The following is a 17029-nucleotide window of genomic DNA, read 5'->3' as shown; positions in this document are numbered from 1 at the left end:
GCAAGGTATTTAATCTCTGAGCCTCAGTGTCCTCATCAATTAAAAAGAGGTTAAGAAAGGTAAAAAGCAGTCATAGTTCCTGGTTTATTTAAGTGTTCAATTAATGATAGCAATTGTGATCATCAGAATAGCAGAAAAAAATCATCTTCCTTTAGAACCAAATGAAGCATAGTGGTTTGAACTTTTGAAAGGAGATAGGCATACATTGATTACAAGTTGACATTTGAACAAGATCTCAGGGAGGGTATAGGACAGAGAGGCAAAGACCTAGAACAAGGCCAGGATAGAAGAAATGAAATGAGCAAGGAGGGCAAAAGGAGGGGAACTCAGGGAGAGGGTGAGAGGTGGGAGCAGCTCATTTCTTCAACTACATCCCAAGCCTTGGGGAGGCTTGTGAAAATGTATATGGTAGGCACCACCCCTTGCATTTCCAATTCTGAAGTTCACATGTCTAACAAGATTTGGTGATGCTTCTGCTGCTAGAGCAGGGGGTTGTACTTTGAGACCACTGAGTCTCACTGTTGGGAAACTTAGCTTTCACTCTCAATGATATGGATGGCATTTGCAGGATTTGGGCATAGGAGGAATAGGATTGGTGCTGCTCAGAGCACATTTAGGAGACAAGGGCAAAAGAAGGAAGCCAATCAGGGCATTCCTACAGTGAGGCAGATATTTTTTCTGCCTTGGCAACACTATTGATTATTATAGTCTGTACGATCACATTATTTGAGGATGTCGTCTATAGCAAAAGCACATTGGACATTAGTTAGGTTAATTATATCTCTGACTCTGAAAAAGTAGATCAATTTCTTTTCAAAGAGCTCCTGGTCTACTGGTCTACAAGTCTGAGGAAAGGATAGAAAACACAGAGTTCAGAGTTGGGATACTGGTCCAGTGTGACTGACAAGGACTCTCTTAAGGAATGTGGGACTTCCTAGCACATCCCTGGGAAGGCAAAAGGTGTGAGGGGGAATTAGACCAGAGGACTCAGGTTGTCAATTAGAAAACAGCATTTGACCTCCTGTCTGATCCTTAGCAGAACTAGAGAGGTGAAAGTCCCCAAGATCCTAGGAAATCCTCCCTAAGGTACCCAGATCTGTGGGGGGGGGGGGGGTGAATAAAAAACCTGAAGCGTGTCTCTGTTTACTTCCTTCCAAAGTAAGGGAAGCAGTGAACATTGAACTCGTAGTCACAAATAACCGGTTAATAACTGGACAACCATACCCAGGACACCAGGCCTCCTCTGGGTTTGTCTCCCAAAAAGGATCAAGTGAGAACATTAACTATTAGTTGTAACTCACTTCAGTGTCACAACTAAAGTGAAGTCGATTCTTTCAGCTTTTCTAGTGTGACACTTATTGGTTCCTCATCAGAATTCCTGCTGTACACAAAAACAGTATAATGTAAAAGTCCGTTAGGGGCCAAGGGTAAATCTTATGAATGTTAAGTGCCATCATGAAAATGATGGCAGTAAACCCTCTGAGGGAGAGAAGGGAAGCAAACTATGATATGTTATAGTTACACTGAGGGAATGGCTTCTAGGGTCCTGGTATACACTTTGGTGACTATAGGTTACCAAAATGGATGAAAAATTGGATGAAGAAAAGATTTTGAGTGTTCTTGCCACAAAGAAATGTTAGTTTGTGACAGACCAGTTACCTTGATTTTATCATTGGTATCTGTACACATGTTCCAAAATATCAGACTATACTCCATAAATATATACAGTTATATCAGTCAAAAATAAAATTTTAAAAAAGAAAATAAGGGGGTCTAGTAGAGAATGAAAAATTAAATATTAAGATAGGGAGCTACTAAGCACCATAAAAAGGAGTTAAATGAGAAAGACAAGTAGAGGTGGGCAGAACCCCAAGTTCTTGGGATCTCTGAGTAGGGCAGAGGCTAAGCATGAAGTAATGTATTACCATGCCCACAAGGCATTGGGCCAGATGTACCCCAGAAAGCCTCTTCTACACTCTCGATGGACATAGGCTAGAAAGAGAATAACAGCAAGGGTTACTGGATCTGTTAAGGGTGGATCATGATACCGGATATCCATTCAGACTTGTTAGGCAGATAACCCAGAAACTGGACAGATTTTATAAATTCTCACATAATTATTTAGGACTAGGATTACTTCTATACATGTCCTGGGCAAAACCCTGTGTGAGCTCTTCCTCCTACAAGATGGCATTAAAAAAATTACCAACTGTCATGGCATCAGGGCCTGCCCTCCTATTTAATCCTCAGGTGGGCAGAATTAGTCTGACTCAACATATGAAGGCTCCAGAGCTCAGTTAGTAAAAGAATGAGTCTGGTATTTTAACCTGGAGCCTGGTTCCACAGGAAATTGTCTTCTAGTTATTTTCAAGGTCTTATCTTCAACCTTTTGCTTCTTTCACTTGTCTAGCTCTCCTCTGGACTGCCTGTTAGCCTTTGTACCTAGCGTTCCCTCACCCTTGGGTGAGAACTGTAGGATTGGGAGTCAAATTTTATTTTCCCTTTAGCTGTTGTTTCTAGACGTTGCTTTCTCACTTGCCCATGTATTCTCTACCACTTAACTATGACTGATAGCTAGGCACTTGCAAAATATGGTCGAAATCCTACTTTGTGGACTGCCTTGGCACCTCCCAGCTTCACACACAGGATGAGCACGTGTTGGCCTGGAGTACTGGAGTCATTATTCTATAGGATCAGCAGAGCCAAGCACTGTCTTTCCTATCACTTCACATTATAGAAAACTCTTAGGCTATAAGAAAGGTTCTATGCCTAGCTTTTGGGAGACTCTGCCCTAGGGAGTCTTTTAGGGGCAATCACTCTTATTAATTCTGCTTGCCTTCCTTGGTCACAGCCACCTCAGTGGAAGTACTGATGAATAGAGAATAGATCACCATTTTAGATTAAATCAGTGCCTTTAGGGATAAGACAAAACAAAACATTCTGCCCAGTGTGGCAGAATGGGTATGGAAGGGTCTACACATTGTACAGTAACTTGCTTGCTATGTTGCTTGCTATGTCCATATGGTGTGTCTCCTCTCCCCAAATTCATATGAGGAAGTCCTGATCCCCAATGCAATTGTGTTAGGAGATGGAGCCTCTGGGGAGGTGATTAGGTCACAGGGGCAGAACCTTATTGAAAAAACTCCAGGGAGCTAGCTTGTACCCTTTGCTCCTGGAGAACACAGCTGGGAGGCACCATCTTTGTCCTGACCTTGAGGCCTTGTCCTTGGACTCCCATCCTTCAGAACTATGAAATAAATCCTGTTGTTTCTCAGCCATTTGTTTATGATATTTTGTTAAAACAGCTGTAATAAACCAAGACAAGACCACAACTCCCGGCCCCCCCTCCTCAAAGTAACCTTTTTTTTTTTTTTTTTTAATAAGCCAAAATGAGTCAGTTACCTGGATAAGTATGCTGAACAATTGGATGACTTAGTCAGCAATACATACAGAGTTGTTACCACTGCCCAAATCTGACTGTGCTTCTGATCTCTGTTTTTGTTTAGTTGCTCTGGAGTAGTACCACTGGGAGTCTCTCAGCAGCACAATGAGGCTGGCAATTGAATCAGTTGTTTGTGAGAGCTAAACTTTTATGAACCTTTAGCACATCCATTCGCAGACATTTCTAAAGACTCCTGATTTTCCTGAGTCTTTTGTTATGATAACTTATGTATCTGAGGTAGAGTTGGGAGCTATTCTTTGTCAAGAGTTAGGAAATATAGGCCCTCTTGTCTTCTGTATAAATGTAAGTTGTTGGTGGTGGTATTATTATTATGTCGCAGTAAGGTGCTCCCTGGAGAATTCAGATACAGTATTTCCGAGAGTATGCTTGGCTGTGAAGATGGGCAAGGAGCATGGTAATATTATGGTGTGGTAATGCATTTACCTTTTTGACAGATGATTATCCCCTGCTGTAGCGGAACCAGAGGAAGGACAAGACTAGCAGAGTCACCGGGGGTACTTGGATTTTCTTGGCTTTACATTTTCAAACTGAAACAATGCAGAAGCAGTCAGGTTATCTCTATCTGAACGTTGTGGAGGGGGATAGAGATGAAGGAAGCCACGCAGCTCTCCATAGTAATTTTAGAAAGTGGGTGATAGTAATAGTCTCCTAACAAAGCAATGAGTACAGGTTCTCATGCACTTTACCATGTTGGTGCTTGAGTCAAAGGAGTAACGGAGTGGAGAAAAAAGTCTGTCAGGCATCATCATCACTGATAATAAAAAGTCTCCGAGGTCTCCTTGACTGTTATATTAGAGGAAAAAACAAAGACTCATTTTAGAAATCAAAAGAGGGGGCACTTCCCTCCCAGGTGTGTGTAATCCAGGTTTGTGCTTTAAAGGTTTTATGTAAAATAGAACTTTATGGGAGTTGCTGAGAGTTTGTAAGTTGCAAACTGTTGTATAATGATAATAACCCAAAAATAACAACTTACACTTCTACAGAAGCCGTGCTGGCCTAGGTAGGTAGGTGATTCTGTGGGAAGCTAAGCTTGAAACAACTTATCTTGCCCTTCATTAATCTTGTGAACTCATGAAAATTACTTAAACTTTCTGTCCCAGATTTCAGTTAGGAAGCAAAGAAAACAGTATCCAACTCTCACATTTTTATCGCTTTAGTTTTAAGTACATAGTAATTCTTCAGTAAGCAATTTGCCCCCTTGTTTAATAACCTGTCCTGGAGAGAGATAGACAGACAGATTAATTACTATCGCTACAAAGACTTTCTGAAGTTTTCCTTATCTTTCTCTTTTTTGTAATGTCCTTACAAAACCATTACTGCTTTCATTTGAGCTCTAAGACTCTATATGTTGCATTCATGATATATAGCTGGAGCTCAGCAACAAATTTTTTAAATAGAGGGGCTTCATCAGGTTAAGCATGAACAGACTAAATTCTTTTCATGTTACTCCTATGGATCATGGAAGATCTTCTTCAATGTCAGTATCCATCATCTTTTACTTGGGGCAAGTATGAGTATCTGGGAAAAATAAAACAAACTAACCTCACAAATCTATACAGTATTTATTTATTTATGACTTGGCCCTGGGCCTTAAACTCAGAGTCTCAGTGCTGTTTCTGAGGTTTTTCTGTTGTTGTTCAAGGCTAGCTTCTACCACTTGAGCCAGAGCTCCACTCCTGTCTTTTTGGTTGGTTAACTGGAGTTAAGAGTCTAATGGACTTTCCTGTCCCAGCTGCCTTTGAACCATGATCCTCAAATCTCAGTCTCTTGAGCAGCTAAGATTACAGCTGTGAGCCACCAGCATGTGTCTCCTTATTTAAATCTTATATTTTAGGGATGTTCTTTCTTATTTCTTTTTCCAGTTTTTTTTCTTGACTTCAACAATGAGGGACAAAGTATGCTTGGGTTGGGAAAGAGAGGGAGAAGATTGGAAAACTCACACAGAAGTTTCCGCATATTGAAGATATAATTACAGATTCCCACCAGTTCAAAAACTTAAAACAAACCTCAAAAGAACAGAAATGTAGTGGATATTTCCCTTCTTTAATTTCCTCTTTTATGGAACAGTCACACGAAGTAGAAGCAGTTGCTTTTCTTTAACTTTTTAATAAACTGGAAATCTGCTTTTAAAGCCATTGGCTTCAAATATATAATACCTAGAGTTTTATTGTGACAGAGACATTTTGCAAAGCAAGACCTAGTCAGAGTTGTTCAGTCAAGATGCATCTCAAGTGAAATGTTAATTCAGTGTTTCTTTGTGTTTGGGAATTCTCATTGGTATGCTGGGCTGGTGGCCATGTTTTCTGGTATCTTAGCAAGAAGAAGACTTGGCAGTAAGAAAAGACCACGAGGCGTAGAGGGGCTGAACCTCTTGGCTAGGACTGTCTGACTGGACATGACTGTAAGCCTAATGTTTTACTGCAGATGACCAATAGGTTACCCAAGCTCGCATCAAGAGATAATGGTAATACAGGCTTTTCCCCTCATCAGCATGCCTGGGAAGAAGCATCCTAGAGCATTCACCATATGAGAGAGGAATAAAGAATGGGAAGAGTGGGATACTAAATATCTTTGTAGTGCTCCAGTCCTACACAATAAACACTTGACCTTTTCCAAGTGTCACTTGTGACTTATTAAGCCTACCAGACTCTCCTGAAGCTGGCCCCAAGCTGGCTTCTACTGTGATTCTTAGATCTCAGCCTCCTGAGTACATAGAATTACAGTTGTAAGCCACCAGCAGTGGACAGTTTGGTATGGCTTTAATCACACATCTATGAGCAGGAAATCTGTAAATTAAATAGTGGGCAAGGAGCCCACTATTTGTGATGATAAACAAGAGGGGAAAGAGGTGATGTCAAGGGATATTCGTTGCTTTGTTAGAGCGTGAATTTGGTGATCTTGATTGGGAAAGAAATAACTTTCTCACTGGATTATTCAGACAAAAGCACCTCTCTTAGATTGTAAATTGGAGTTTCAGTTTGAATAGACTATGAAGGGTCCATTATCTGATGGGAAAATTTCTCTACTTAGATCTATAGTTAAAGAGATTTGTACATAATCTATTGGTGACATTAATGGTCATCACAATCATATCATTGTAATCATACCTTCTGAGCCCTTTCCAAGTGCCTGAGCCTCCAAAGTTAATATTCATATCCATGCACTTTGGAAACAGTACCATAATTAAGAGTATGGGAAGCCAGGTGCTGATGGCTCACACCTGTGAGATATTCAGGAGGCTGAGATTTGAGAATCACAGTTCAAAGCCAGCCTGGGCAGGAAAATCCGTGAGACTCTTATCTCCAATTAACCATCAGAAGTGGTGCTGTGGCTCAAAATGATAGAGCACTCACCTTGAGCTGAAGAGCACAGGGACAGCACCCAGGCCCAGAGTTCAAGCCCCATGACTGACAAAAAAAATTACAAAAGAGTATGGGTTCCTCCCTTAGATTGTTTGAATTGAATCCTACCTCTGCCAGACAGTTCTGGTGTGAACTTGAATTTCTTGCTTGGAGTCTGTGCCTCAGTTGCTCTAGCTGTAAAATAAGATTATAATATAATAATATACAATCTGTAGTACTCCGAAGAGTGCAGAAAATAACACATGACAGTCTGAGATGGATATCTGGCTGGGAGTGAGCACTCAGTAAATATTAGCTCTCATCACTTGATTTTATGTGTACCCACAAAGAATCTGAGTCACTCTTTCGCCTCTTCATGTGGCTTATCCTATAGGTCTTTGGGGACTTGTGCAGGCCATTGCTGTTCTTCCAGGGAACCTTCTCTGGCCCTCCTACTTGTGTTCTGAGAGCCTGCTTCTACTTCTACAGCCTTGGCCCCTGAAACTATAATCATTCCCAAAAGGCTTCCCTCCCCACTGGATTGGAAATATGTAAGGATCTGCCAAGTGCAGAATAGGGATTCAGTGAGTGTTTCCTGGATAAATTAAGGGAAGTATAATTTCACATCACAAAGCTAGTCATTTGAGTGACTGGTCATCACAATCATAAAATAATTAATTGTAACAATTAAAAGTATTTTCCTAATAATACTACTACACTAAATTATGACTGAAAGCTGGCTATTACTTAGGCAAAGAATATGTCTGAACTACTTGGACCCCTCTCAACTTTTGGTGCTATCCTTCCTTCAAACCTACAACAATCTATCTTATCCTCTGTCCCGGCATGCATACATGATTCCCTGTCGTGGGAGTATCCTTGTCCAGCCCTGTGACTCTAACTTCACTTTCATTTTCTTTCAGACAGCCATCAGTGTTTTTCAAGGCCAACATTATAAAGACTAATGATGCTCATATGTGATACCAAAAGGTGGTTACAGTTGAAATGGGTCTTGCAGGAATAGTGATTCAAATCTTTCTGAAGTGTTTTTACTAGACTTGAGACACAAAGCCTGTTAGTATTTATACTGAGTTTACCATCTGTACGTGGTTCATAGGTTGTCATTAACAGATGTTGGTTAAATGAATAAATTAGGTTGTTGTAGAGAAAAGTTTAGGTATATAGTTAAAAGACCTTAGAAAACAAACCACCTTTAGCTTCTTGCTAAAAGTTGGAACCTCAGAAATTAGCCATGACTTGTTTTCACATGATTTGCTTGAAAACAGAACAGAATGCTATTGGCCTTGACAGGTGTGGCCAAGAAGGCTTCATGGTTCGCATTAGCTGCAAATCATGTCTCTCTCATGGCTTTATTAATGAGGGTCAAAAATGTCAGATACTAAAACATATTGCAAGTGTATTGGCAGTGTAAACTTACATTTGCCAAGAAAGTGCTGACAAGAGAATCTGAGTAAATGAAGTTAAACACTTGTACATATGTGTACTTTCAGGCGTACATACACGTAGGGCCTCCCAAGCTGGCCTGTGACAATCCCACAGTTGTGGGAGATAGATTTCCTAGTGCTAGGAACAGGAACTCAATCAAGGGGCCTCTCTTGGTAATCACCTGGCACTGGGCAAGTGCCACTGGCTCTTCTTACTTTAGGAAAACCGACAGGTATTCAATCAAGTGTCAGATTATTAGAGACAAAAAGTAGACCTGAAGGAGCTGCCCTACTTCAGAACAAAAGCCCTCAGTGGGATTCCTGGTTGACATCATGAAACCTGTTGTTACTCCATTTGGTTCTTCCCTCGCAAGGTGATGTTTCTTTGGTTTCAGCAGTAAGGATTTGGGGTCATGTTGGCACTGGATTTCTTCATGTTCCGTATTTGCACTGAGAACAGAGAATAGAATGCATATTTATTTTCTAATTTTATATCATATTTCTCTAGAAGTTATGGTCTTAAAGGCACTATAATGCTGTTGCGAAGAAACAAAATACTATCTGTGTGATTTCCTGGGAATTTGTTAGGACAGTGAACATCTTTCTCTTCAACGACAGGAGGTGATCAGGAGTCTTGTCCAACATGCTCCCATTGGTATAAACCAGTTAACCAATATTTGAAATTAAAAGTCTTCCAGAAAGTCCAAAATAGATGACTTATGTTAACAAACTATATTATCTAGAAGTCTGGTCTGTGACCTCTCTAAGGTAGCAGTTCAAGTACATTTTTAAAAATTATTTTACTTTATTTTTATTTTCAAGGTGATGTACAGAGGGATTATAATTGCGTGCATTAGATAATGAGTACATTTCCTTTCATACAGTGCCTTTCCTTCCCTCACTCTCTCCCCAGGCCCTCTTTCCCATCTCTGCCCACGAGTTGTATAGGTCACTTTTATCAGCATCCAGTGAGCTCCACTGCTGCACTTTCTCACCCTTTTCCCTTTGGTTCCAACCGAACATTTTAAGAAATGATTTATATTTCATTTATTTAGCCTTTTAATAGGTCATATTTTCCTGGTTCTTTGAATGCCTTATTAGTTTTTGTTTAAAAACTGTTAATTCACATCTAACAATAGGGAAACAATGGAAATTAGGTCTCCCTCTTCTTAAAGGCTTATTGTTTCTTTTTTTAAACTTATTTTTATTGTTCTAGGTTGTACCTGCAAGTATTTTTTTTAAATACTTAAGTTAATGTAAAATCAAGTAATACTTGGTAAAGATGAAGAATTGGGCCAACCGGTCCCTGGCTTAGGAAATTTGGCATTGGCATTAGAAAGATATATGTCAGACAGTTACATGTGGGGAAGATTATTCTGTATTAAGTGCCTAATGATGTCTCAAGGAGAGACCTACAGTCCTTTGAGACTGGGACATGTTTTAAAAAAGGAGGGAGGCTTTCAGTGATTACAAGGAGATGTTGAATGGTAGGGGCCAGAGATCCTAAGTGCCTTGCAGTAAGCAGAGTAGCTCTGAACACCAGAAATTGTCCCCCTCAAAATACTGATGACCCTGTTATAATTCCAATCATGGGAGCATACGACCTTAGAACTGAGTCTGAGTTGTCCTCGGTCCGTTTTGTGAGTGGAACAAAGGTTCTGTTTCCTAAAGTCAAGGAAACAGCCTGTGTGGCAAAGTGCTTCAATGATCAAAGTCAGTACAGTGAAATACGTCGATCCTTCTGCTGCCTAAAAGGCCAAATTCTCTTAGCATTGATTTAAAGCTATAACGAATCAAGACCCTTTCTTTAATGATGCTTTCTGGTGGCTCTCCATTTATGTTGAAATCAGGAGCCAAATGTAGAGGCCCTGGAAGAGGGCATAGTTCATTTCAAAATGGTATTTCTTCATGTAATATGCCTAACAATAGCCTTTTTCTCATCCCTTTTTAAGCTATCAGAAAGGATTTTGCATTTTAAAAATGTAAATAACTTTATTTGTAAAATATGATATTGGATTTCCTAAATACGTGTTTATTCTAGAGCAGGCACTGTGACACAATTAGTTACCAACAGGAATTTTAAGCAAAATGCATATTTCTATTTGTTTATTTTAAAGAGCTACTTTTCATTCCCTTTATAAAACTTGATCTGCTACAAGAAAAACTGACCCAAAATTCATTCTTAGAGTATCTGTATAACTTTCAAAAACTATATAAGATGAAATTTTGTATTTTTATATCTTAGGGTCCTACTTGGCCCAAATAGATGTTCAATGTAAATATAAAAATAGATGAAATTTACATTTCAAATTATGTCACTAAATAATTGTGTTAATAAATATTATTCATGAATAAATTTTCAGAATTCTAAAAATGTATATAAACTAATTTATTTAAAGTAATTTAGAGGTAAAATAATGTTAATCTCACTTGTTAAAAATACAAGACATCTCATAGGATTTGGTTTTAATGTGGTTGTGTCATTTTAGACAGTACTTTTATATTTACTCAGAAATTCATTCAAATAAAATTGTATTGTCAACATTTGGCTTATATATACAACTTTTACATGAATACCTACATCATTTAACAAGCCAAAAGAACATGTCTTTCTGACAAAAAATTTGCTATATGATTCGATATCCAAGATATGAAGAATATTTTATTATTTACAATAACATAATAAAGATTAAAAATATACTCTTTCATTTTTTAACATATTCTGTTTTTCAGCTTCTTTGGTAAGCATTTTAAATATATTAAATCATTATTCTTAACAACAAATTTATGACGTGGATACAGCCATTAGTATTTTTATGGACAGGGAATTTGCAATATTTCTAATTCTAATGTGTATAACACTTCTTTAAGTGTATTATATATATAATAGCTTAAAATATGTTTGTCATACTGATCTCTTTATGAGGGAAGAGGCAAATACATTTCAGGTTTACCCCAATTGTATTTATCCTCATTCACATACTGGGTTGTTTTTGTTTTTGTTTTTTTTTGGTCACAAACAAAAACTATGACAGTACATTTGATGATTACATAAATTAGGTGGATAACCTATCAATTCAAAACTAATTCTGGCACAGTTTGATAAATGAGTCAAAGTTAACTTCATCTTAAGTGAAGTTTTCCCCAGCAGCAGTAATGGCTGCTGAGAAGTTGGCATCCCAGCTAGAGGCGGATACTTGGAGGGAATGTTCTTAGCAAAACACTCACTTCAGCGGAAATTAGGTCAGCCTTCTGGGACATTTATCATGTATACCTGTCACCAGCAAGACCTAGTCCTTAAAGTGAAATGAGATCACAAATTGCGGTCCTCCCACTCTGAGTCGAAAAGGACACTCCAAACTGATAGTTCTAACAAATATGTGAGTTTGGCAAGCAGCACCCATGAGTCTGAAGCCAACACCCATATAGTTGCTCTGGGAATTGAATTCCTTAATACTCTGTTTATAGAATGTTGAAACAGCAAATGGATTTAGTCTGTTCTGAAAAAAACAATCTGTCCCCGTGGCTTGTTTGGAATAACATCTAGAGTTGCTATAGAAGGAAGTAGGCAGATGATCCGTGTGTGATTTAGAAGACAGTTTCACCAGTTTCTGTGGTCACATACCTCTCAGCCAGGTGTTTTTTGGGTTTTTGAGTTGTCTTCTTCTTTTTCTTCTTCTTCTTCTTCTTTCTTCTTCTTCTTCTTCTTCTTTTCTTCTTCTTCTTCTTCTTCTTCTTCTCCTTCTTCTCCTTCTTCTCCTTCTTCTCCTTCTTCTCCTTCTTCTCCTTCTTCTTCTTCCTTTTCTTCTTCCTTTTCTTCTTTCTTCTTCTTCTGCTTCTTCTTCTGCTTCTTCTTCTGCTTCTTCTTCTGCTTCTTCTGCTTCTTCTTCTGCTTCTTCTTCTGCTTCTTCTTCTGCTTCTTCTTCTGCTTCTTCTTCTGCTTCTTCTTCTTCTTCTTCTTCTTCTTCTTCTTCTTCTTCTTCTTCTTCTTCTTCTTCTTCTTCTTCTTCTTCTGCTTCTGCTTCTGCTTCTGCTTCTGCTTCTGCTTCTGCTTCTGCTTCTGCTTCTTCTTCTGCTTCTTCTTCCTCTTCTTCTTCTCCTCCTCCTCCTCCTCCTCCTCCTCCTTCTTCTTCTTTTGGTTGTTGTTGTTGTTTCTTGACTCAGATTATTATTTGCAAAGAGGAAAGGCCACTTTCTACTGAAGCTAAGCAGTTGCTAATTTGATATAGAAACTAGAATAATTAGCAAAACCCAGAGCAGTGGAAGGTAAGCTAGGGCATCTGGTAAAACCAAAACAACAGAAATGAGTCATAACCTCATGCCCTTTCAGTCATCATTCGGCATCACTCTGGTAGTTTCAGAGCAATGTGGGGATCCTATGCAAAGTGAGAGTAGTACCTGCGTCAGCAAACAGGCAGTTCAGCATAATGTATATAGTTTATTCAGGCTTTCACGGGTTGAAATGACCACAATTATCAAGCAGCCCGAGCTCTGTCTATACCAGGTTAAATTAGCTTTACTTTGAAAGGAAGTACTTGTCTTTTCTCCTATGTCCTTATTGGGTTAGCTCACTCATCAAGACTTAACTAGAGGCCAGGCACTGGGGGCTCATGCCTGTAATCCTATTTACTCAGGAGGCTGAGATTTGAAGATCCTGATTCAAAGTCAGCCTCAGCTGGAAAGTCTGTAAGACTTTTGTCTCCAGTTATTCACCAGAAAACTGGAAGTGGCACTGTGGCTCAAAGTGACAGAGCCCTAGCCTTGAGCAAAACAGCTCAGAGACAGCACCTAGGATCAGAGTTCAAACCGCCCCCCCCAAAAAAGGGCTTAACTAGACACTGCTAATGTATATATGAAGCTAGCTGAAGAAAAGAGTGAAATCATTAAAGACTTATGCAATAGAGAGTCTATCTGTACACCTCAAGATGCCTAAAAAGAATGGATAGGTAAGACCACATGGTTCCCTTCTGTGCATACTGCGTTCCCACCATATGTTTTACTCTGAGGAATGGCAGAATTAAGATGAGGAGGACATAGTTCCTACTTTGAGGCTTAATTTGTGTGGGTATATGTGTGTTATTCCAACTGGTAGTGTGTGTTGACTGTTTATCTCTCTGACAGATTTTTAAACAAAAAATAATGCTATATGTGAAATGTCCTCAGTAGAAATTACTTTAAATTTTAGTGAAAGAATTTTAAAAATTTAGATTTTTGTCTGTGAAACGTTGCATGTAACACAAAGTTTTATGCAGAATTTCATCCTTTAGAAAGGTAGATCTGGAAAGAATACTTAAGGAAAAAATCCTCCAACAATTTCTTGCTGGAAGAATTTTTTCCAAAAAAAAAAAAGGAAAGAAAAAAAACCCCACCAACTTTCATGATCACACTCTATTAAGCCAGGACCAGGAAACAATTTCTAATCAGCACTCTGATCTGGGCAGAGATTGTGCAGTCTTTTGTCCCAGGCCTCAGATCTGTATTCTCTATTCACACATGCTCACTTCCAGCTGTTGTCATTGAAATCCCACATAATCTTCCAAGGTCGAAGGGCAGTCACCCATGGCTGCTGCAGTTAAAAGGTTATGCTGATTTCTGTTGTCAAATATTGGCCTTTTTCTCTTCCAATCACTCCCATTCTACTTCTTTTTAACAAGGAAAAACTCGGCCGCGAATTGCATTACATGACTTTAAAGTCTTAAAAGTGCGCCTCCATTGTGCCGACAGACATGGCCTCTACAGTCTAATTCATTCCGTTATATTTCACAAAGAATTTTCTGGTACCTCCAAAAATCTTCCTGTTTGTGCTAAGCCAGCAAACTTCAAAGTATTGTGGCCTACACAATTTGCAACATGCTGTACTTTCTGATAAATATATGATATTTAGAACTTACAATTGAATAAATACTGTGAATTATGGTATCAGTAATGGAGGAATTGTTGGGTAAATAATTGCGCAAAGCAAAATGACTAAAAATATGAAAGCTCTTTGCATTCTGTGGCTGTGTTAACTAATTTTATCTATATTTAGAAAACTTTGTAACCCTTTGTGTAATATATATTAATATTTATCCGCCCCCCCATGGTCTTAGAAACATAATTAAAAGCATTTTTTAACAATGTGTTGCTTCAGTTCATCAATGATTTTCTTTGCACGCTTGGTGAACCAAAATCAGTGTTGAGGGTCTTAAAATGAACACATGGCCTTTGGTCATCCTCATTGTTAATGCCTGAGTCCTCTGGTGGTTCAGCAAGCAGTCTCTCTGCTAGAGGTTGCATAGCTACATAAAAAAAGCTACATAAAAAATGGTAGGCCATTATGGTTTTACACCCAGGAACCAGAGGAAGTCCTGTGGGGATTCAGTCTCTTGCCTCTTTCATTTAAGATAATAAACAGTTTCTAATATATTCAAGGAACAAATTTCCTTCTTTTGTTTTCCTCCAGTATACGTGAGAGTTCATAGCAGAAACTATGATTATTATAAATGGTTTGCTTTCTTTGTAAGTTACCCAGTTGTTACTGACCAAGTTTATAGAAAACTTATGTTCAGAACACAGAAATGATAAGGTTGCTTATAAACCCCTGTTTATTTCAAAAAGAAGTCAATTAAAAATAATCTTAATTTTAGAGTGTATTAAAAAACATCAAAATTAATTTTGAAAGATTGAACATACAAAATTCTAATTACACTCTGCTACTTGTGGTGGCCTTTTCTAACATGATACAGAATTGTCATTTCTTTCTTTCTTTAGTGGTACATGTAATTTTTTTAAAAAGAGAGAGAGAAAAGACATTCCTCAAAGTAAATCTTTCTTAGTTCTTGTTCAGGCTGAATTGTACTTGGGTCCACTTACAAAACATCAATTTCTTTGTATAAGTGTAATAAAGTCATGATTCTAATAAATGTTTCAGGAAAATTAATTTGCTGACAGACAAAATAATGAAAGGAAAGAACCTTAGCCTGGAGGAGGGAAAAATAGGTTGAGAGACCATTTTCAAATATTTGAGGAATAAGAGAATGGAAGAGAGATAAAGTTTATTCTGCTTATCATAAAGGGCAGAGCACAGCATATGAAGGAAAAGTACAAGAAGACAGACGTATACAGATACACACGTGTGTGTGTGTGTATGTGTGTATAAGACACTGGTGCCTCACCCCAATAATCCTAGCTACTCAGAAGACTGAGATCTGAGGGTTGCAGTGTGAAGCCAGAAAAAATAAAAAAATAAAAAATAAATTAAAAAAGCAAAAGCACACATTCATAATGAAGGACTTTTAAAAAATTATTATAATTAACCCAAATCTCTGTGTTACCATACAGTGATGGCTACTCTATCATAGTTGGCCTTTGAGGTCCTTTCCATTTCCAATTTGGCCCACAATGCCATCTACTCAATAGCTACAAACACATAAATAAGTAAAACAATCTTTTTTACTTTTTACTTTTCGATGTTTTGATAGCAATTAGAAATAGAGTTTTAGTTAGTTGGTGAGTCACTTGCTACTGAAATTCATAAGCCCTCTATGTGAAATCACCTAACTCAGTTTAATTAAATGTTATTCTTAACTGCATAAATTGGTGAAAATGTGTTATAGAATGGACCGCAATGAAATAGAACTTATTTTGTAGAGAGGACTAAACATTCCTGTGTTCTGATTCCAATTTTACCATTATCTACGTGATCTTTAGCAAATCTGTTAGCCTATCTGGGCTTAAAATGTTCCCTTCTGTAAAATTAGCATCTATATACCAACCACAAAATTGTAATGATCATTAGGACTAATATGATTAAAACTCTCAGCAATGCTGATACATGGTACTTCGATGAAAATTCAGCACTACCCAGTGAGGGTCTTAGAAACACTTTTTGGGTAGGATCTTAACTTGACAATGCCTGTCACTTGGCTAGATCATTTTCCTCAGGCAGTTACGTAAAGGTGATGGCCAGGTAACATGTGGGATGTCCTTGAGCCATACGTTCAGAGTATTAATTAGTTCCATGAGTTCAAGTCCACATTCCCCTCAGCACATTAAACCAAATGGGGGAGGAAGGAAAAAGGAGGAATGTAAACCAGGTAGCTGCAGAACCCTGAACAAAAAAATTAATGATATCCCTGTCAATTTATTGGGGAAATAGCGTGTTAAATCCTCATGGGAGTTTACTTTTTGCAGAAACTCTCAGAGGCTTTAAGATGTAAAAGGTGAAAATCTTCCTATGCAAAGCATAGGAAGCATATACGGTGCTGTGCTAATCAAGCAACATACGTTTAAAAGATTGAATTGGGGCTGGGAAGGTGGCTCAGTGGTAGAGCGCTTGCCTTGCATGCATGAGGCCCTGGGTTCGATTCCTCAGCACCACATAAGCAAAAAGAAAAAAGCCGGAAGTGGTGCTGTGGCTCAAGTGGTAGAGTGCTAGCCTTGAGCTGAAGAGCTGAGGGACAGTGCCCAGGCCCAGAGTTCAGGCCCATGACCGGATCCAAAAGAAAAAAAGATTGAATTGGCCTGTGAACTAAATTTTTTGTGTGCCAGTCCTGGAGCTTGAATTTGGGACCTGGGTGCTGTCCCTGAGCTTTTTTTTTTTTTTTTTTTTTTTTTTGCTCAAGGCTAGTGCTCTACCAAAGCTCCATTGCTGGTATTTTTGATGGTTAATTGGAGATAAGACTTTCCTGCTAGAACCATAATCCTCAGATATCAGTCTCTCGAATAACTAGGATTGCAGGCACAATCCACTGGTACTCAGCTTGAACTGCTAATTTTGACACTCCAGATTTAAAAGAGAA

General features: G+C 38.5%; 1 protein-coding gene and 1 long non-coding RNA gene across 4 annotated transcripts in view; one reads left to right on the top strand and one right to left on the bottom strand.

The window, feature by feature from the left end:
- Positions 1-17029, top strand: part of Nfia (nuclear factor I A) — a 378431-nt gene that overhangs the window by 217662 nt on the left and 143740 nt on the right. The window lies entirely within an intron of this gene.
- On the bottom strand, positions 3926-8609 carry LOC122111576. Its single transcript, XR_006148031.1, has 3 exons — positions 8525-8609; positions 6934-6999; positions 3926-3990 (listed from the first exon to the last, which is right to left on the bottom strand). It is a non-coding gene; the product is annotated as an uncharacterized LOC122111576 (long non-coding RNA).

The sequence above is a fragment of the Dipodomys spectabilis genome, unplaced genomic scaffold (assembly GCF_019054845.1).
Source record: "Dipodomys spectabilis isolate Male_0828 unplaced genomic scaffold, ASM1905484v1 ptg000002l, whole genome shotgun sequence".
Classification (NCBI taxonomy): Eukaryota; Metazoa; Chordata; class Mammalia; order Rodentia; family Heteromyidae; genus Dipodomys; species Dipodomys spectabilis.
The sequence above is the reverse complement of the archived record's forward strand: the minus strand, read 5'-3'. Positions and strand labels throughout refer to the sequence as shown.